Consider the following 20,436-nt stretch of genomic DNA (forward strand, 5'->3'; position numbering starts at 1 on the left):
GTGAGCGGAATGACTCCCTGTGCTCGCCAGTGACGTGGCATCGCTTCTCGGCCTTTTGGCTATGATCAAGTGTAGTATCTGTTCTTATCAGTTTAATATCTGATACGTCCCCTACCCGGGGACCATATATTAAATTGATTTTTGGACCAGGGAGATGGAATAGGGGCTTGCTACGTCCACTCCACGCATCGACCCGGTATGGCAGTATCTTCAGGAACGGTGCACTCCTCCTTACGTTGTCTAAAATCAAGCTCAACTAGATGGGGTTGAGGTCAGATTTGATCGGTGGTTTGGAGCGCTTCTGTAATAGCACATGCGGGCTTGCCTTTCCGTGCGTAATTCCCACAATGGGTAGAGTATGATTTCACGTCCCCTGCAGTCCTCTGACTTAGAGCACATCTCCGTAGTAAACAGCAGAGGGCGTTGCACTGCGACCTGTCAGCTGTTGGTCCGGCATCAAGCAGTCTGCTGCCTTTTCTTTGGTGCCGTCCCGCTGTATGCATTGCAGCTAGTGCTTTAGCGTTGCGTTTTCTACTCCTCCATGAATTAGTTGAGTGGTCATTTGTTTTGTTTTTCCCCTTGACGATTCAGAATGTTCTTCTTTTCTCTGAATTTCCCACTGGAATCGCACATCACAGATTTCAAATGGAGCTCTTTTTGCCACATTTTCTCTGGTGGTTTAGTTGTTGATTCTTTTGGAGGTAAATGGGATGAAATGAGTGGTTTTCCGAATTCCCTTTTGTTGTGGTCATGCAGCAGTGAACTGTGGGAAAAGGATTGCTCACGTCCAAATCTGTTATTTGGGAGACCTGAGGTTGGGACAGATTTCTTTCTCATTCAACCAAATATCAACTATTGCTTTTCTTTCTGACATGCCTTTGGCTGTGAACACGTGGCGAGCACCGTGAGCCAGCGCGGAATGACTGTGGAAGACGTGGTCATGTCAGCCATGGACAACTCATACTTACCTGGCAGGGGAGACACCATGATCAAGAAGGTGGTTCACCCAGGGCGAGGCGCGACCATTGCACTCCGGTTGTGCTGACCCCTGCGAATTCCCCAAATGTGGGAATCTCGACTGCATAATTTCTGGTAGTGGGGGACTGCGTTCGCGCTCTCCCCTGATCAGATGCTGAAAAGCAAGAGTACGTTCTCTCGTACGCCAGTAAGAAATGCTGTCTGTCCAGCGTGCGCAATGCCCGTGATCAGATGGCTTCTTGAATCATGACATGTTGTCTTGAGAGGCTTTCTGACTGAAGTTCAGAGCTTCTCACTTGGCTGCGTTCATCAGGCTGCTGGCCAAGTTTCTGTGGCTCCGTTTTGATTGTACACAAAGCTCTTGCGTTTGTGTCCACTTTCTCTCCCCATTCTCTGTTCCCTGAGTTTCAGTGTCCAATCACTGGTGGAACCAGAAAAGATTTGGTGACAGTTAAACAATTGACACTGATTTAGGTATTAGTTGTTGAAACATGGACAAACAAGATTAAGACTGAGACCAAGACATTCCATTCCAGAGTGTGAGAGATGTGCATGAGTGTCAAGATAGATATTGGTCAGTGTTTCCTTTGGTCCTAGTAGCGTCATTAATCATTTGAATTTGTTTTGTGGCGGGTTAAGATTGCACGGACTGACAATTTCCTTGCCAGACGTAGCAGGAAGTTTGAACGGAAACTTGGTGTTGGAAGCCATTGTGGATCGGTCAGGACGTGGTCACGTGGCCAGAACTAACTTTAAGCTGCATCCACTTGCATTAGGTTGGCCAACTTGTGTGCGGCTTCTGCTGCTCACTGTCCATGCAAGGTTCATCCACACTTTTAGCACCTTGTTGTTGTTGAGGCCAAGTAAATGCTGCCGCGATGCGCCGTGAGCGAGGGTGGCTGTGAGCGGAATGACTCCCTGTGCTCGCCAGTGACGTGGCATCGCTTCTCGGCCTTTTGGCTATGATCAAGTGTAGTATCTGTTCTTATCAGTTTAATATCTGATACGTCCCCTACCCGGGGACCATATATTAAATTGATTTTTGGACCAGGGAGATGGAATAGGGGCTTGCTACGTCCACTCCACGCATCGACCCGGTATGGCAGTATCTTCAGGAACGGTGCACTCCTCCTTACGTTGTCTAAGATCAAGCCTAACTAGATGGGGTTGAGGTCAGATTTGATCGGTGGTTTGGAGCGCTTCTGTAATAGCACATGCGGGCTTGCCTTTCCGTGCGTAATTCCCACAATGGGTAGAGTATGATTTCACGTCCCCTGCAGTCCTCTGACTTAGAGCACATCTCCGTAGTAAACAGCAGAGGGCGTTGCACTGCGACCTGTCAGCTGTTGGTCCGGCATCAAGCAGTCTGCTGCCTTTTCTTTGGTGCCGTCCCGCTGTATGCATTGCAGCTAGTGCTTTAGCGTTGCGTTTTCTACTCCTCCATGAATTAGTTGAGTGGTCATTTGTTTTGTTTTTCCCCTTGACGATTCAGAATGTTCTTCTTTTCTCTGAATTTCCCACTGGAATCGCACATCACAGATTTCAAATGGAGCTCTTTTTGCCACATTTTCTCTGGTGGTTTAGTTGTTGATTCTTTTGGAGGTAAATGGGATGAAATGAGTGGTTTTCCGAATTCCCTTTTGTTGTGGTCATGCAGCAGTGAACTGTGGGAAAAGGATTGCTCACGTCCAAATCTGTTATTTGGGAGACCTGAGGTTGGGACAGATTTCTTTCTCATTCAACCAAATATCAACTATTGCTTTTCTTTCTGACATGCCTTTGGCTGTGAACACGTGGCGAGCACCGTGAGCCAGCGCGGAATGACTGTGGAAGACGTGGTCATGTCAGCCATGGACAACTCATACTTACCTGGCAGGGGAGACACCATGATCAAGAAGGTGGTTCACCCAGGGCGAGGCGCGACCATTGCACTCCGGTTGTGCTGACCCCTGCGAATTCCCCAAATGTGGGAATCTCGACTGCATAATTTCTGGTAGTGGGGGACTGCGTTCGCGCTCTCCCCTGATCAGATGTTGAAAAGCAAGAGTACGTTCTCTCGTACGCCAGTAAGAAATGCTGTCTGTCCAGCGTGCGCAATGCCCGTGATCAGATGGCTTCTTGAATCATGACATGTTGTCTTGAGAGGCTTTCTGACTGAAGTTCAGAGCTTCTCACTTGGCTGCGTTCATCAGGCTGCTGGCCAAGTTTCCGTGGCTCCGTTTCGATTGTACACAAAGCTCTTGCGTTTGTGTCCACTTTCTCTCCCCATTCTCTGTTCCCTGAGTTTCAGTGTCCAATCACTGGTGGAACCAGAAAAGATTTGGTGACAGTTAAACAATTGACACTGATTTAGGTATTAGTTGTTGAAACATGGACAAACAAGATTAAGACTGAGACCAAGACATTCCATTCCAGAGTGTGAGAGATGTGCATGAGTGTCAAGATAGATATTGGTCAGTGTTTCCTTTGGTCCTAGTAGCGTCATTAATCATTTGAATTTGTTTTGTGGCGGGTTAAGATTGCACGGACTGACAATTTCCTTGCCAGACGTAGCAGGAAGTTTGAACGGAAACTTGGTGTTGGAAGCCATTGTGGATCGGTCAGGACGTGGTCACGTGGCCAGAACTAACTTTAAGCTGCATCCACTTGCATTAGGTTGGCCAACTTGTGTGCGGCTTCTGCTGCTCACTGTCCATGCAAGGTTCATCCACACTTTTAGCACCTTGTTGTTGTTGAGGCCAAGTAAATGCTGCCGCGATGCGCCGTGAGCGAGGGTGGCTGTGAGCGGAATGACTCCCTGTGCTCGCCAGTGACGTGGCATCGCTTCTCGGCCTTTTGGCTAAGATCAAGTGTAGTATCTGTTCTTATCAGTTTAATATCTGATACGTCCCCTACCCGGGGACCATATATTAAATTGATTTTTAGACCAGGGAGATGGAATAGGGGCTTGCTCTGTCCACTCCACGCATCGACCCGGTATGGCAGTATCTCCAGGAACGGTGCACTCCTCCTTACGTTGTCTAAAATCAAGCTCAACTAGATGAGGTTGAGGTCAGATTTGATCAGTGGTTTGGAGCGCTTCTGTAATAGCACATGCGGGCTTGCCTTTCCGTGCGTAATTCCCACAATGGGTAGAGTATGATTTCACGTCCCCTGCAGTCCTCTGACTTAGAGCACATCTCCGTAGTAAACAGCAGAGGGCGTTGCACTGCGACCTGTCAGCTGTTGGTCCGGCATCAAGCAGTCTGCTGCCTTTTCTTTGGTGCCGTCCCGCTGTATGCATTGCAGCTAGTGCTTTAGCGTTGCGTTTTCTACTCCTCCATGAATTAGTTGAGTGGTCATTTGTTTTGTTTTTCCCCTTGACGATTCAGAATGTTCTTCTTTTCTCTGAATTTCCCACTGGAATCGCACATCACAGATTTCAAATGGAGCTCTTTTTGCCACATTTTCTCTGGTGGTTTAGTTGTTGATTCTTTTGGAGGTAAATGGGATGAAATGAGTGGTTTTCCGAATTCCCTTTTGTTGTGGTCATGCAGCAGTGAACTGTGGGAAAAGGATTGCTCACGTCCAAATCTGTTATTTGGGAGACCTGAGGTTGGGACAGATTTCTTTCTCATTCAACCAAATATCAACTATTGCTTTTTTTTCTGACATGCCTTTGGCTGTGAACACGTGGCGAGCACCGTGAGCCAGCGCGGAATGACTGTGGAACACGTGGTCATGTCAGCCATGGACAACTCATACTTACCTGGCAGGGGAGACACCATGATCAAGAAGGTGGTTCACCCAGGGCGAGGCGCGACCATTGCACTCCAGTTGTGCTGACCCCTGCGAATTCCCCAAATGTGGGAATCTCGACTGCATAATTTCTGGTAGTGGGGGACTGCGTTCGCGCTCTCCCCTGATCAGATGTTGAAAAGCAAGAGTACGTTCTCTCGTACGCCAGTAAGAAATGCTGTCTGTCCAGCGTGCGCAATGCCCGTGATCAGATGGCTTCTTGAATCATGACATGTTGTCTTGAGAGGCTTTCTGACTGAAGTTCAGCTTCTCACTTGGCTGCGTTCATCAGGCTGCTGGCCAAGTTTCTGTGGCTCCGTTTCGATTGTACACAAAGCTCTTGCGTTTGTGTCCACTTTCTCTCCCCATTCTCTGTTCCCTGAGTTTCAGTGTCCAATCACTGGTGGAACCAGAAAAGATTTGGTGACAGTTAAACAATTGACACTGATTTAGGTATTAGTTGTTGAAACAGGGACAAACAAGATTAAGACTGAGACCAAGACATTCCATTCCAGAGTGTGAGAGATGTGCATGAGTGTCAAGATAGATATTGGTCAGTGTTTCCTTTGGTCCTAGTAGCGTCATTAATCATTTGAATTTGTTTTGTGGCGGGTTAAGATTGCACGGACTGACAATTTCCCTGCCAGACGTAGCAGGAAGTTTGAACGGAAACTTGGTGTTGGAAGCCATTGTGGATCGGTCAGGACGTGGTCACGTGGCCAGAACTAACTTTAAGCTGCATCCACTTGCATTAGGTTGGCCAACTTGTGTGCGGCTTCTGCTGCTCACTGTCCATGCAAGGTTCATCCACACTTTTAGCACCTTGTTGTTGTTGAGGCCAAGTAAATGCTGCCGCGATGCGCCGTGAGCGAGGGTGGCTGTGAGCGGAATGACTCCCTGTGCTCGCCAGTGACGTGGCATCGCTTCTCGGCCTTTTGGCTAAGATCAAGTGTAGTATCTGTTCTTATCAGTTTAATATCTGATACGTCCCCTACCCGGGGACCATATATTAAATTGATTTTTGGACCAGGGAGATGGAATAGGGGCTTGCTCCGTCCACTCCACGCATCCACCCGGTATGGCAGTATCTCCAGGAACGGTGCACTCCTCCTTACGTTGTCTAAAATCAAGCTCAACTAGATGGGGTTGAGGTCAGATTTGATCGGTGGTTTGGAGCGCTTCTGTAATAGCACATGCGGGCTTGCCTTTCCGTGCGTAATTCCCACAATGGGTAAAGTATGATTTCACGTCCCCTGCAGTCCTCTGACTTAGAGCACATCTCCGTAGTAAACAGCAGAGGGCGTTGCACTGCGACCTGTCAGCTGTTGGTCCGGCATCAAGCAGTCTGCTGCCTTTTCTTTGGTGCCGTCCCGCTGTATGCATTGCAGCTAGTGCTTTAGCGTTGCATTTTCTACTCCTCCATGAATTAGTTGAGTGGTCATTTGTTTTGTTTTTCCCCTTGACGATTCAGAATGTTCTTCTTTTCTCTGAATTTCCCATTGGAATCGCACATCACAGATTTCAAATGGAGCTCTTTTTGCCACATTTTCTCTGGTGGTTTAGTTGTTGATTCTTTTGGAGGTAAATGGGATGAAATGAGTGGTTTTCCGAATTCCCTTTTGTTGTGGTCATGCAGCAGTGAACTGTGGGAAAAGGATTGCTCACGTCCAAATCTGTTATTTGGGAGACCTGAGGTTGGGACAGATTTCTTTCTCATTCAACCAAATATCAACTATTGCTTTTCTTTCTGACATGCCTTTGGCTGTGAACACGTGGCGAGCACCGTGAGCCAGCGCGGAATGACTGTGGAACACGTGGTCATGTCAGCCATGGACAACTCATACTTACCTGGCAGGGGAGACACCATGATCAAGAAGGTGGTTCACCCAGGGCGAGGCGCGACCATTGCACTCCGGTTGTGCTGACCCCTGCGAATTCCCCAAATGTGGGAATCTCGACTGCATAATTTCTGGTAGTGGGGGACTGCGTTCGCGCTCTCCCCTGATCAGATGCTGAAAAGCAAGAGTACGTTCTCTCGTACGCCAGTAAGAAATGCTGTCTGTCCAGCGTGCGCAATGCCCGTGATCAGATGGCTTCTTGAATCATGACATGTTGTCTTGAGAGGCTTTCTGACTGAAGTTCAGAGCTTCTCACTTGGCTGCGTTCATCAGGCTGCTGGCCAAGTTTCTGTGGCTCCGTTTTGATTGTACACAAAGCTCTTGCGTTTGTGTCCACTTTCTCTCCCCATTCTCTGTTCCCTGAGTTTCAGTGTCCAATCACTGGTGGAACCAGAAAAGATTTGGTGACAGTTAAACAATTGACACTGATTTAGGTATTAGTTGTTGAAACATGGACAAACAAGATTAAGACTGAGACCAAGACATTCCATTCCAGAGTGTGAGAGATGTGCATGAGTGTCAAGATAGATATTGGTCAGTGTTTCCTTTGGTCCTAGTAGCGTCATTAATCATTTGAATTTGTTTTGTGGCGGGTTAAGATTGCACGGACTGACAATTTCCTTGCCAGACGTAGCAGGAAGTTTGAACGGAAACTTGGTGTTGGAAGCCATTGTGGATCGGTCAGGACGTGGTCACGTGGCCAGAACTAACTTTAAGCTGCATCCACTTGCATTAGGTTGGCCAACTTGTGTGCGGCTTCTGCTGCTCACTGTCCATGCAAGGTTCATCCACACTTTTAGCACCTTGTTGTTGTTGAGGCCAAGTAAATGCTGCCGCGATGCGCCGTGAGCGAGGGTGGCTGTGAGCGGAATGACTCCCTGTGCTCGCCAGTGACGTGGCATCGCTTCTCGGCCTTTTGGCTATGATCAAGTGTAGTATCTGTTCTTATCAGTTTAATATCTGATACGTCCCCTACCCGGGGACCATATATTAAATTGATTTTTAGACCAGGGAGATGGAATAGGGGCTTGCTACGTCCACTCCACGCATCGACCCGGTATGGCAGTATCTTCAGGAACGGTGCACTCCTCCTTACGTTGTCTAAAATCAAGCTCAACTAGATGGGGTTGAGGTCAGATTTGATCGGTGGTTTGGAGCGCTTCTGTAATAGCACATGCGGGCTTGCCTTTCCGTGCGTAATTCCCACAATGGGTAAAGTATGATTTCACGTCCCCTGCAGTCCTCTGACTTAGAGCACATCTCCGTAGTAAACAGCAGAGGGCGTTGCACTGCGACCTGTCAGCTGTTGGTCCGGCATCAAGCAGTCTGCTGCCTTTTCTTTGGTGCCGTCCCGCTGTATGCATTGCAGCTAGTGCTTTAGCGTTGCATTTTCTACTCCTCCATGAATTAGTTGAGTGGTCATTTGTTTTGTTTTTCCCCTTGACGATTCAGAATGTTCTTCTTTTCTCTGAATTTCCCATTGGAATCGCACATCACAGATTTCAAATGGAGCTCTTTTTGCCACATTTTCTCTGGTGGTTTAGTTGTTGATTCTTTTGGAGGTAAATGGGATGAAATGAGTGGTTTTCCGAATTCCCTTTTGTTGTGGTCATGCAGCAGTGAACTGTGGGAAAAGGATTGCTCACGTCCAAATCTGTTATTTGGGAGACCTGAGGTTGGGACAGATTTCTTTCTCATTCAACCAAATATCAACTATTGCTTTTCTTTCTGACATGCCTTTGGCTGTGAACACGTGGCGAGCACCGTGAGCCAGCGCGGAATGACTGTGGAACACGTGGTCATGTCAGCCATGGACAACTCATACTTACCTGGCAGGGGAGACACCATGATCAAGAAGGTGGTTCACCCAGGGCGAGGCGCGACCATTGCACTCCGGTTGTGCTGACCCCTGCGAATTCCCCAAATGTGGGAATCTCGACTGCATAATTTCTGGTAGTGGGGGACTGCGTTCGCGCTCTCCCCTGATCAGATGCTGAAAAGCAAGAGTACGTTCTCTCGTACGCCAGTAAGAAATGCTGTCTGTCCAGCGTGCGCAATGCCCGTGATCAGATGGCTTCTTGAATCATGACATGTTGTCTTGAGAGGCTTTCTGACTGAAGTTCAGAGCTTCTCACTTGGCTGCGTTCATCAGGCTGCTGGCCAAGTTTCTGTGGCTCCGTTTTGATTGTACACAAAGCTCTTGCGTTTGTGTCCACTTTCTCTCCCCATTCTCTGTTCCCTGAGTTTCAGTGTCCAATCACTGGTGGAACCAGAAAAGATTTGGTGACAGTTAAACAATTGACACTGATTTAGGTATTAGTTGTTGAAACATGGACAAACAAGATTAAGACTGAGACCAAGACATTCCATTCCAGAGTGTGAGAGATGTGCATGAGTGTCAAGATAGATATTGGTCAGTGTTTCCTTTGGTCCTAGTAGCGTCATTAATCATTTGAATTTGTTTTGTGGCGGGTTAAGATTGCACGGACTGACAATTTCCTTGCCAGACGTAGCAGGAAGTTTGAACGGAAACTTGGTGTTGGAAGCCATTGTGGATCGGTCAGGACGTGGTCACGTGGCCAGAACTAACTTTAAGCTGCATCCACTTGCATTAGGTTGGCCAACTTGTGTGCGGCTTCTGCTGCTCACTGTCCATGCAAGGTTCATCCACACTTTTAGCACCTTGTTGTTGTTGAGGCCAAGTAAATGCTGCCGCGATGCGCCGTGAGCGAGGGTGGCTGTGAGCGGAATGACTCCCTGTGCTCGCCAGTGACGTGGCATCGCTTCTCGGCCTTTTGGCTATGATCAAGTGTAGTATCTGTTCTTATCAGTTTAATATCTGATACGTCCCCTACCCGGGGACCATATATTAAATTGATTTTTGGACCAGGGAGATGGAATAGGGGCTTGCTACGTCCACTCCACGCATCGACCCGGTATGGCAGTATCTTCAGGAACGGTGCACTCCTCCTTACGTTGTCTAAAATCAAGCTCAACTAGATGGGGTTGAGGTCAGATTTGATCGGTGGTTTGGAGCGCTTCTGTAATAGCACATGCGGGCTTGCCTTTCCGTGCGTAATTCCCACAATGGGTAGAGTATGATTTCACGTCCCCTGCAGTCCTCTGACTTAGAGCACATCTCCGTAGTAAACAGCAGAGGGCGTTGCACTGCGACCTGTCAGCTGTTGGTCCGGCATCAAGCAGTCTGCTGCCTTTTCTTTGGTGCCGTCCCGCTGTATGCATTGCAGCTAGTGCTTTAGCGTTGCGTTTTCTACTCCTCCATGAATTAGTTGAGTGGTCATTTGTTTTGTTTTTCCCCTTGACGATTCAGAATGTTCTTCTTTTCTCTGAATTTCCCACTGGAATCGCACATCACAGATTTCAAATGGAGCTCTTTTTGCCACATTTTCTCTGGTGGTTTAGTTGTTGATTCTTTTGGAGGTAAATGGGATGAAATGAGTGGTTTTCCGAATTCCCTTTTGTTGTGGTCATGCAGCAGTGAACTGTGGGAAAAGGATTGCTCACGTCCAAATCTGTTATTTGGGAGACCTGAGGTTGGGACAGATTTCTTTCTCATTCAACCAAATATCAACTATTGCTTTTCTTTCTGACATGCCTTTGGCTGTGAACACGTGGCGAGCACCGTGAGCCAGCGCGGAATGACTGTGGAAGACGTGGTCATGTCAGCCATGGACAACTCATACTTACCTGGCAGGGGAGACACCATGATCAAGAAGGTGGTTCACCCAGGGCGAGGCGCGACCATTGCACTCCGGTTGTGCTGACCCCTGCGAATTCCCCAAATGTGGGAATCTCGACTGCATAATTTCTGGTAGTGGGGGACTGCGTTCGCGCTCTCCCCTGATCAGATGCTGAAAAGCAAGAGTACGTTCTCTCGTACGCCAGTAAGAAATGCTGTCTGTCCAGCGTGCGCAATGCCCGTGATCAGATGGCTTCTTGAATCATGACATGTTGTCTTGAGAGGCTTTCTGACTGAAGTTCAGAGCTTCTCACTTGGCTGCGTTCATCAGGCTGCTGGCCAAGTTTCTGTGGCTCCGTTTTGATTGTACACAAAGCTCTTGCGTTTGTGTCCACTTTCTCTCCCCATTCTCTGTTCCCTGAGTTTCAGTGTCCAATCACTGGTGGAACCAGAAAAGATTTGGTGACAGTTAAACAATTGACACTGATTTAGGTATTAGTTGTTGAAACATGGACAAACAAGATTAAGACTGAGACCAAGACATTCCATTCCAGAGTGTGAGAGATGTGCATGAGTGTCAAGATAGATATTGGTCAGTGTTTCCTTTGGTCCTAGTAGCGTCATTAATCATTTGAATTTGTTTTGTGGCGGGTTAAGATTGCACGGACTGACAATTTCCTTGCCAGACGTAGCAGGAAGTTTGAACGGAAACTTGGTGTTGGAAGCCATTGTGGATCGGTCAGGACGTGGTCACGTGGCCAGAACTAACTTTAAGCTGCATCCACTTGCATTAGGTTGGCCAACTTGTGTGCGGCTTCTGCTGCTCACTGTCCATGCAAGGTTCATCCACACTTTTAGCACCTTGTTGTTGTTGAGGCCAAGTAAATGCTGCCGCGATGCGCCGTGAGCGAGGGTGGCTGTGAGCGGAATGACTCCCTGTGCTCGCCAGTGACGTGGCATCGCTTCTCGGCCTTTTGGCTATGATCAAGTGTAGTATCTGTTCTTATCAGTTTAATATCTGATACGTCCCCTACCCGGGGACCATATATTAAATTGATTTTTGGACCAGGGAGATGGAATAGGGGCTTGCTACGTCCACTCCACGCATCGACCCGGTATGGCAGTATCTTCAGGAACGGTGCACTCCTCCTTACGTTGTCTAAGATCAAGCCTAACTAGATGGGGTTGAGGTCAGATTTGATCGGTGGTTTGGAGCGCTTCTGTAATAGCACATGCGGGCTTGCCTTTCCGTGCGTAATTCCCACAATGGGTAGAGTATGATTTCACGTCCCCTGCAGTCCTCTGACTTAGAGCACATCTCCGTAGTAAACAGCAGAGGGCGTTGCACTGCGACCTGTCAGCTGTTGGTCCGGCATCAAGCAGTCTGCTGCCTTTTCTTTGGTGCCGTCCCGCTGTATGCATTGCAGCTAGTGCTTTAGCGTTGCGTTTTCTACTCCTCCATGAATTAGTTGAGTGGTCATTTGTTTTGTTTTTCCCCTTGACGATTCAGAATGTTCTTCTTTTCTCTGAATTTCCCACTGGAATCGCACATCACAGATTTCAAATGGAGCTCTTTTTGCCACATTTTCTCTGGTGGTTTAGTTGTTGATTCTTTTGGAGGTAAATGGGATGAAATGAGTGGTTTTCCGAATTCCCTTTTGTTGTGGTCATGCAGCAGTGAACTGTGGGAAAAGGATTGCTCACGTCCAAATCTGTTATTTGGGAGACCTGAGGTTGGGACAGATTTCTTTCTCATTCAACCAAATATCAACTATTGCTTTTCTTTCTGACATGCCTTTGGCTGTGAACACGTGGCGAGCACCGTGAGCCAGCGCGGAATGACTGTGGAAGACGTGGTCATGTCAGCCATGGACAACTCATACTTACCTGGCAGGGGAGACACCATGATCAAGAAGGTGGTTCACCCAGGGCGAGGCGCGACCATTGCACTCCGGTTGTGCTGACCCCTGCGAATTCCCCAAATGTGGGAATCTCGACTGCATAATTTCTGGTAGTGGGGGACTGCGTTCGCGCTCTCCCCTGATCAGATGTTGAAAAGCAAGAGTACGTTCTCTCGTACGCCAGTAAGAAATGCTGTCTGTCCAGCGTGCGCAATGCCCGTGATCAGATGGCTTCTTGAATCATGACATGTTGTCTTGAGAGGCTTTCTGACTGAAGTTCAGAGCTTCTCACTTGGCTGCGTTCATCAGGCTGCTGGCCAAGTTTCCGTGGCTCCGTTTCGATTGTACACAAAGCTCTTGCGTTTGTGTCCACTTTCTCTCCCCATTCTCTGTTCCCTGAGTTTCAGTGTCCAATCACTGGTGGAACCAGAAAAGATTTGGTGACAGTTAAACAATTGACACTGATTTAGGTATTAGTTGTTGAAACATGGACAAACAAGATTAAGACTGAGACCAAGACATTCCATTCCAGAGTGTGAGAGATGTGCATGAGTGTCAAGATAGATATTGGTCAGTGTTTCCTTTGGTCCTAGTAGCGTCATTAATCATTTGAATTTGTTTTGTGGCGGGTTAAGATTGCACGGACTGACAATTTCCTTGCCAGACGTAGCAGGAAGTTTGAACGGAAACTTGGTGTTGGAAGCCATTGTGGATCGGTCAGGACGTGGTCACGTGGCCAGAACTAACTTTAAGCTGCATCCACTTGCATTAGGTTGGCCAACTTGTGTGCGGCTTCTGCTGCTCACTGTCCATGCAAGGTTCATCCACACTTTTAGCACCTTGTTGTTGTTGAGGCCAAGTAAATGCTGCCGCGATGCGCCGTGAGCGAGGGTGGCTGTGAGCGGAATGACTCCCTGTGCTCGCCAGTGACGTGGCATCGCTTCTCGGCCTTTTGGCTAAGATCAAGTGTAGTATCTGTTCTTATCAGTTTAATATCTGATACGTCCCCTACCCGGGGACCATATATTAAATTGATTTTTAGACCAGGGAGATGGAATAGGGGCTTGCTCTGTCCACTCCACGCATCGACCCGGTATGGCAGTATCTCCAGGAACGGTGCACTCCTCCTTACGTTGTCTAAAATCAAGCTCAACTAGATGAGGTTGAGGTCAGATTTGATCAGTGGTTTGGAGCGCTTCTGTAATAGCACATGCGGGCTTGCCTTTCCGTGCGTAATTCCCACAATGGGTAGAGTATGATTTCACGTCCCCTGCAGTCCTCTGACTTAGAGCACATCTCCGTAGTAAACAGCAGAGGGCGTTGCACTGCGACCTGTCAGCTGTTGGTCCGGCATCAAGCAGTCTGCTGCCTTTTCTTTGGTGCCGTCCCGCTGTATGCATTGCAGCTAGTGCTTTAGCGTTGCGTTTTCTACTCCTCCATGAATTAGTTGAGTGGTCATTTGTTTTGTTTTTCCCCTTGACGATTCAGAATGTTCTTCTTTTCTCTGAATTTCCCACTGGAATCGCACATCACAGATTTCAAATGGAGCTCTTTTTGCCACATTTTCTCTGGTGGTTTAGTTGTTGATTCTTTTGGAGGTAAATGGGATGAAATGAGTGGTTTTCCGAATTCCCTTTTGTTGTGGTCATGCAGCAGTGAACTGTGGGAAAAGGATTGCTCACGTCCAAATCTGTTATTTGGGAGACCTGAGGTTGGGACAGATTTCTTTCTCATTCAACCAAATATCAACTATTGCTTTTTTTTCTGACATGCCTTTGGCTGTGAACACGTGGCGAGCACCGTGAGCCAGCGCGGAATGACTGTGGAACACGTGGTCATGTCAGCCATGGACAACTCATACTTACCTGGCAGGGGAGACACCATGATCAAGAAGGTGGTTCACCCAGGGCGAGGCGCGACCATTGCACTCCAGTTGTGCTGACCCCTGCGAATTCCCCAAATGTGGGAATCTCGACTGCATAATTTCTGGTAGTGGGGGACTGCGTTCGCGCTCTCCCCTGATCAGATGTTGAAAAGCAAGAGTACGTTCTCTCGTACGCCAGTAAGAAATGCTGTCTGTCCAGCGTGCGCAATGCCCGTGATCAGATGGCTTCTTGAATCATGACATGTTGTCTTGAGAGGCTTTCTGACTGAAGTTCAGCTTCTCACTTGGCTGCGTTCATCAGGCTGCTGGCCAAGTTTCTGTGGCTCCGTTTCGATTGTACACAAAGCTCTTGCGTTTGTGTCCACTTTCTCTCCCCATTCTCTGTTCCCTGAGTTTCAGTGTCCAATCACTGGTGGAACCAGAAAAGATTTGGTGACAGTTAAACAATTGACACTGATTTAGGTATTAGTTGTTGAAACAGGGACAAACAAGATTAAGACTGAGACCAAGACATTCCATTCCAGAGTGTGAGAGATGTGCATGAGTGTCAAGATAGATATTGGTCAGTGTTTCCTTTGGTCCTAGTAGCGTCATTAATCATTTGAATTTGTTTTGTGGCGGGTTAAGATTGCACGGACTGACAATTTCCCTGCCAGACGTAGCAGGAAGTTTGAACGGAAACTTGGTGTTGGAAGCCATTGTGGATCGGTCAGGACGTGGTCACGTGGCCAGAACTAACTTTAAGCTGCATCCACTTGCATTAGGTTGGCCAACTTGTGTGCGGCTTCTGCTGCTCACTGTCCATGCAAGGTTCATCCACACTTTTAGCACCTTGTTGTTGTTGAGGCCAAGTAAATGCTGCCGCGATGCGCCGTGAGCGAGGGTGGCTGTGAGCGGAATGACTCCCTGTGCTCGCCAGTGACGTGGCATCGCTTCTCGGCCTTTTGGCTAAGATCAAGTGTAGTATCTGTTCTTATCAGTTTAATATCTGATACGTCCCCTACCCGGGGACCATATATTAAATTGATTTTTGGACCAGGGAGATGGAATAGGGGCTTGCTCCGTCCACTCCACGCATCCACCCGGTATGGCAGTATCTCCAGGAACGGTGCACTCCTCCTTACGTTGTCTAAAATCAAGCTCAACTAGATGGGGTTGAGGTCAGATTTGATCGGTGGTTTGGAGCGCTTCTGTAATAGCACATGCGGGCTTGCCTTTCCGTGCGTAATTCCCACAATGGGTAAAGTATGATTTCACGTCCCCTGCAGTCCTCTGACTTAGAGCACATCTCCGTAGTAAACAGCAGAGGGCGTTGCACTGCGACCTGTCAGCTGTTGGTCCGGCATCAAGCAGTCTGCTGCCTTTTCTTTGGTGCCGTCCCGCTGTATGCATTGCAGCTAGTGCTTTAGCGTTGCATTTTCTACTCCTCCATGAATTAGTTGAGTGGTCATTTGTTTTGTTTTTCCCCTTGACGATTCAGAATGTTCTTCTTTTCTCTGAATTTCCCATTGGAATCGCACATCACAGATTTCAAATGGAGCTCTTTTTGCCACATTTTCTCTGGTGGTTTAGTTGTTGATTCTTTTGGAGGTAAATGGGATGAAATGAGTGGTTTTCCGAATTCCCTTTTGTTGTGGTCATGCAGCAGTGAACTGTGGGAAAAGGATTGCTCACGTCCAAATCTGTTATTTGGGAGACCTGAGGTTGGGACAGATTTCTTTCTCATTCAACCAAATATCAACTATTGCTTTTCTTTCTGACATGCCTTTGGCTGTGAACACGTGGCGAGCACCGTGAGCCAGCGCGGAATGACTGTGGAACACGTGGTCATGTCAGCCATGGACAACTCATACTTACCTGGCAGGGGAGACACCATGATCAAGAAGGTGGTTCACCCAGGGCGAGGCGCGACCATTGCACTCCGGTTGTGCTGACCCCTGCGAATTCCCCAAATGTGGGAATCTCGACTGCATAATTTCTGGTAGTGGGGGACTGCGTTCGCGCTCTCCCCTGATCAGATGCTGAAAAGCAAGAGTACGTTCTCTCGTACGCCAGTAAGAAATGCTGTCTGTCCAGCGTGCGCAATGCCCGTGATCAGATGGCTTCTTGAATCATGACATGTTGTCTTGAGAGGCTTTCTGACTGAAGTTCAGAGCTTCTCACTTGGCTGCGTTCATCAGGCTGCTGGCCAAGTTTCTGTGGCTCCGTTTTGATTGTACACAAAGCTCTTGCGTTTGTGTCCACTTTCTCTCCCCATTCTCTGTTCCCTGAGTTTCAGTGTCCAATCACTGGTGGAACCAGAAAAGATTTGGTGACAGTTAAACAATTGACACTGATTTAGGTATTAGTTGTTGAAACATGGACAAACAAGATTAAGACTGAGACCAAGACATTCCATTCCAGAGTGTGAGAGATGTGCATGAGTGTCAAGATAGATATTGGTCAGTGTTTCCTTTGGTCCTAGTAGCGTCATTAATCATTTGAATTTGTTTTGTGGCGGGTTAAGATTGCACGGACTGACAATTTCCTTGCCAGACGTAGCAGGAAGTTTGAACGGAAACTTGGTGTTGGAAGCCATTGTGGATCGGTCAGGACGTGGTCACGTGGCCAGAACTAACTTTAAGCTGCATCCACTTGCATTAGGTTGGCCAACTTGTGTGCGGCTTCTGCTGCTCACTGTCCATGCAAGGTTCATCCACACTTTTAGCACCTTGTTGTTGTTGAGGCCAAGTAAATGCTGCCGCGATGCGCCGTGAGCGAGGGTCGCTGTGAGCGGAATGACTCCCTGTGCTCGCCAGTGACGTGGCATCGCTTCTCGGCCTTTTGGCTAAGATCAAGTGTAGTATCTGTTCTTATCAGTTTAATATCTGATACGTCCCCTACCCGGGGACCATATATTAAATTGATTTTTGGACCAGGGAGATGGAATAGGGGCTTGCTCCGTCCACTCCACGCATCCACCCGGCATGGCAGTATCTCCAGGAACGGTGCACTCCTCCTTACGTTGTCTAAAATCAAGCTCAACTAGATGGGGTTGAGGTCAGATTTGATCGGTGGTTTGGAGCGCTTCTGTAATAGCACATGCGGGCTTGCCTTTCCGTGCGTAATTCCCACAATGGGTAGAGTATGATTTCACGTCCCCTGCAGTCCTCTGACTTAGAGCACATCTCCGTAGTAAACAGCAGAGGGCGTTGCACTGCGACCTGTCAGCTGTTGGTCCGGCATCAAGCAGTCTGCTGCCTTTTCTTTGGTGCCGTCCCGCTGTATTCATTGCAGCTAGTGCTTTAGCGTTGCGTTTTCTACTCCTCGATGAATTAGTTGAGTGGTCATTTGTTTTGTTTTTCCCCTTGACGATTCAGAATGTTCTTCTTTTCTCTGAATTTCCCACTGGAATCGCACATCACAGATTTCAAATGGAGCTCTTTTTGCCACATTTTCTCTGGTGGTTTAGTTGTTGATTCTTTTGGAGGTAAATGGGATGAAATGAGTGGTTTTCCGAATTCCCTTTTGTTGTGGTCATGCAGCAGTGAACTGTGGGAAAAGGATTGCTCACGTCCAAATCTGTTATTTGGGAGACCTGAGGTTGGGACAGATTTCTTTCTCATTCAACCAAATATCAACTATTGCTTTTCTTTCTGACATGCCTTTGGCTGTGAACACGTGGCGAGCACCGTGAGCCAGCGCGGAATGACTGTGGAAGACGTGGTCATGTCAGCCATGGACAACTCATACTTACCTGGCAGGGGAGACACCATGATCAAGAAGGTGGTTCACCCAGGGCGAGGCGCGACCATTGCACTCCGGTTGTGCTGACCCCTGCGAATTCCCCAAATGTGGGAATCTCGACTGCATAATTTCTGGTAGTGGGGGACTGCGTTCGCGCTCTCCCCTGATCAGATGTTGAAAAGCAAGAGTACGTTCTCTCGTACGCCAGTAAGAAATGCTGTCTGTCCAGTGTGCGCAATGCCCGTGATCAGATGGCTTCTTGAATCATGACATGTTGTCTTGAGAGGCTTTCTGACTGAAGTTCAGCTTGTCACTTGGCTGCGTTCATCAGGCTGCTGGCCAAGTTTCCGTGGCTCCGTTTCGATTGTACACAAAGCTCTTGCGTTTGTGTCCACTTTCTCTCCCCATTCTCTGTTCCCTGAGTTTCAGTGTCCAATCACTGGTGGAACCAGAAAAGATTTGGTGACAGTTAAACAATTGACACTGATTTAGGTATTAGTTGTTGAAACATGGACAAACAAGATTAAGACTGAGACCAAGACATTCCATTCCAGAGTGTGAGAGATGTGCATGAGTGTCAAGATAGATATTGGTCAGTGTTTCCTTTGGTCCTAGTAGCGTCATTAATCATTTGAATTTGTTTTGTGGCGGGTTAAGATTGCACGGACTGACAATTTCCTTGCCAGACGTAGCAGGAAGTTTGAACGGAAACTTGGTGTTGGAAGCCATTGTGGATCGGTCAGGACGTGGTCACGTGGCCAGAACTAACTTTAAGCTGCATCCACTTGCATTAGGTTGGCCAACTTGTGTGCGGCTTCTGCTGCTCACTGTCCATGGAAGGTTCATCCACACTTTTAGCACCTTGTTGTTGTTGAGGCCAAGTAAATGCTGCCGCGATGCGCAGTGAGCGAGGGTGGCTGTGAGCGGAATGACTCCCTGTGCTCGCCAGTGACGTGGCATCGCTTCTCGGCCTTTTGGCTAAGATCAAGTGTAGTATCTGTTCTTAGCAGTTTAATATCTGATACGTCCCCTACCCGGGGACCATATATTAAATTGATTTTTGGACCAGGGAGATGGAATAGGGGCCTACTCCATCCACTCCACGCATCGACCCGGTATGGCAGTATCTCCAGGAACGGTGCACTCCTCCTTACGTTGTCTAAAATCAAGCTCAACTAGATGGGGTTGAGGTCAGATTTGATCTGTGGTTTGGAGCGCTTCTGTAATAGCACATGCGGGCTTGCCTTTCCGTGCGTAATTCCCACAATGGGTAGAGTATGATTTCACGTCATCTGCAGTCCTCTGACTTAGAGCACATCTCCGTAGTAAACAGCAGAGGGCGTTGCACTGCGACCTGTCAGCTGTTGGTCCGGCATCAAGCAGTCTGCTGCCTTTTCTTTGGTGCCGTCCCGCTGTATGCATTGCAGCTAGTGCTTTAGCGTTGCGTTTTCTACTCCTTCTCGGCCTTTTGGCTAAGATCAAGTCCAATCACTGGCCGAACCAGAAAAGATTTGGCGACAGTTAAACAATTGACACTGATTTCGGTATTAGTTGTTGAAACGTGGACAAACAAGATTAAGACTGAGACCAAGACATTCCATTCCAGAGTGTGAGAGATGTGCATGAGTGTAAAGATAGATATTGGTCACTGTTTCCTTTGGTCCTAGTAGCATCATTAATCATTTCAATTTGTTTTGTGGCGGGTTAAGAGGGTTGAGTGTCTTTAATTGTGTCATGTGAGAACCAATCAACTTATATTTGTTCAGTGCTTAATCACATCCAAAGACGTCTCAAAGTGCTTTGTGCAATCAGAGAAAAGGGAACCAACTGGGCCCCCAGAGCAAGCAAGTGCGTCAGAGGCCAAGAAAAACTCCCCAGTGGGAAGAAACTTAGAGCAGATCCAGACTCCAGAGGGCTGTCATCTGCCCTCTGGACCAATGTGACCAATGTTAAACATAGATGTGTTTCTTTTATGGGAGTTACATTTTGGAATGGGCTCAGTGATGATTTGAAAATGTGTTGAAATTATTTCTTTTTTTTTTTAATATTAAAGGTCAAAATATTTCATGATTATAAGGATAAGCAATTGACTTCTGAATCAATTAAGAGGAATAATACAAAGCATATTTTGTTTTGTTGTGTGTCTTTTTCTTCTTGTCTCTGTATTACTAATATTCTGGATACTATTGTGGACTCAACAGATTGGGCAAAAATAAGTCTCGGCTGCTGGCAACCTACTTCCTTTTTTTGTTTACAGAGTTGTTTTATTTTTGTGAGCATATATGTTGCGCAAATTCATCATGGTGTTGACCAAGTTACATTTCATAAATGTGCTATAAAACACTTATTTATCATCTAACATGTTAATATCTTGTTTCTCCTTTTTATTCCATCTTTATTTGCACTTCTTTTTAATCAATATTTTTACTTCTCTTTGCACTACTTTTTATTGCTGTAATGATGCAAATTTCCCCGATATAGGATTAATAAAGGCTTTCTATTCTATTCAATTCTATTCTATTCTACTTTTGTCCGTGGAGTGCATTTCAATCCTCTGCCCTTATTTCTTTA

General features: G+C 47.4%; 1 protein-coding gene and 21 non-coding genes across 22 annotated transcripts in view; 21 read left to right on the forward strand and 1 right to left on the reverse strand.

The window, feature by feature from the left end:
• Nucleotides 1-20,436, reverse strand: part of LOC142892607 (NLR family CARD domain-containing protein 3-like) — a 406,144-nt gene that overhangs the window by 363,348 nt on the left and 22,360 nt on the right. The gene's annotated exons all lie outside the window — the stretch shown is intronic.
• On the forward strand, nucleotides 40-230 carry LOC142892869 (U2 spliceosomal RNA). The gene has a single exon (XR_012927570.1). It is a non-coding gene; the product is annotated as a U2 spliceosomal RNA (small nuclear RNA).
• On the forward strand, nucleotides 961-1,124 carry LOC142892793 (U1 spliceosomal RNA). The gene has a single exon (XR_012927497.1). It is a non-coding gene; the product is annotated as a U1 spliceosomal RNA (small nuclear RNA).
• On the forward strand, nucleotides 1,919-2,109 carry LOC142892870 (U2 spliceosomal RNA). The gene has a single exon (XR_012927571.1). It is a non-coding gene; the product is annotated as a U2 spliceosomal RNA (small nuclear RNA).
• On the forward strand, nucleotides 2,840-3,003 carry LOC142892795 (U1 spliceosomal RNA). Its single transcript, XR_012927499.1, has one exon. It is a non-coding gene; the product is annotated as a U1 spliceosomal RNA (small nuclear RNA).
• Nucleotides 3,798-3,988, forward strand: LOC142892845 (U2 spliceosomal RNA). The gene has a single exon (XR_012927547.1). It is a non-coding gene; the product is annotated as a U2 spliceosomal RNA (small nuclear RNA).
• On the forward strand, nucleotides 4,719-4,882 carry LOC142892806 (U1 spliceosomal RNA). The gene has a single exon (XR_012927511.1). It is a non-coding gene; the product is annotated as a U1 spliceosomal RNA (small nuclear RNA).
• On the forward strand, nucleotides 5,675-5,865 carry LOC142892848 (U2 spliceosomal RNA). Its single transcript, XR_012927550.1, has one exon. It is a non-coding gene; the product is annotated as a U2 spliceosomal RNA (small nuclear RNA).
• Nucleotides 6,596-6,759, forward strand: LOC142892796 (U1 spliceosomal RNA). Its single transcript, XR_012927500.1, has one exon. It is a non-coding gene; the product is annotated as a U1 spliceosomal RNA (small nuclear RNA).
• On the forward strand, nucleotides 7,554-7,744 carry LOC142892876 (U2 spliceosomal RNA). Its single transcript, XR_012927577.1, has one exon. It is a non-coding gene; the product is annotated as a U2 spliceosomal RNA (small nuclear RNA).
• Nucleotides 8,475-8,638, forward strand: LOC142892797 (U1 spliceosomal RNA). Its single transcript, XR_012927501.1, has one exon. It is a non-coding gene; the product is annotated as a U1 spliceosomal RNA (small nuclear RNA).
• On the forward strand, nucleotides 9,433-9,623 carry LOC142892871 (U2 spliceosomal RNA). The gene has a single exon (XR_012927572.1). It is a non-coding gene; the product is annotated as a U2 spliceosomal RNA (small nuclear RNA).
• Nucleotides 10,354-10,517, forward strand: LOC142892798 (U1 spliceosomal RNA). Its single transcript, XR_012927502.1, has one exon. It is a non-coding gene; the product is annotated as a U1 spliceosomal RNA (small nuclear RNA).
• Nucleotides 11,312-11,502, forward strand: LOC142892872 (U2 spliceosomal RNA). The gene has a single exon (XR_012927573.1). It is a non-coding gene; the product is annotated as a U2 spliceosomal RNA (small nuclear RNA).
• On the forward strand, nucleotides 12,233-12,396 carry LOC142892799 (U1 spliceosomal RNA). Its single transcript, XR_012927503.1, has one exon. It is a non-coding gene; the product is annotated as a U1 spliceosomal RNA (small nuclear RNA).
• On the forward strand, nucleotides 13,191-13,381 carry LOC142892846 (U2 spliceosomal RNA). Its single transcript, XR_012927548.1, has one exon. It is a non-coding gene; the product is annotated as a U2 spliceosomal RNA (small nuclear RNA).
• LOC142892807 (U1 spliceosomal RNA) lies at nucleotides 14,112-14,275 on the forward strand. Its single transcript, XR_012927512.1, has one exon. It is a non-coding gene; the product is annotated as a U1 spliceosomal RNA (small nuclear RNA).
• On the forward strand, nucleotides 15,068-15,258 carry LOC142892849 (U2 spliceosomal RNA). The gene has a single exon (XR_012927551.1). It is a non-coding gene; the product is annotated as a U2 spliceosomal RNA (small nuclear RNA).
• Nucleotides 15,989-16,152, forward strand: LOC142892800 (U1 spliceosomal RNA). Its single transcript, XR_012927504.1, has one exon. It is a non-coding gene; the product is annotated as a U1 spliceosomal RNA (small nuclear RNA).
• Nucleotides 16,947-17,137, forward strand: LOC142892851 (U2 spliceosomal RNA). The gene has a single exon (XR_012927553.1). It is a non-coding gene; the product is annotated as a U2 spliceosomal RNA (small nuclear RNA).
• LOC142892801 (U1 spliceosomal RNA) lies at nucleotides 17,868-18,031 on the forward strand. Its single transcript, XR_012927505.1, has one exon. It is a non-coding gene; the product is annotated as a U1 spliceosomal RNA (small nuclear RNA).
• LOC142892879 (U2 spliceosomal RNA) lies at nucleotides 18,824-19,014 on the forward strand. The gene has a single exon (XR_012927580.1). It is a non-coding gene; the product is annotated as a U2 spliceosomal RNA (small nuclear RNA).

This window comes from Nelusetta ayraudi, unplaced genomic scaffold (assembly GCF_046127955.1).
Source record: "Nelusetta ayraudi isolate G7.1 ecotype Tasmania unplaced genomic scaffold, CSIRO-AGI_Nayr_v1 ptg000039l, whole genome shotgun sequence".
NCBI lineage: Eukaryota > Metazoa > Chordata > Actinopteri > Tetraodontiformes > Monacanthidae > Nelusetta > Nelusetta ayraudi.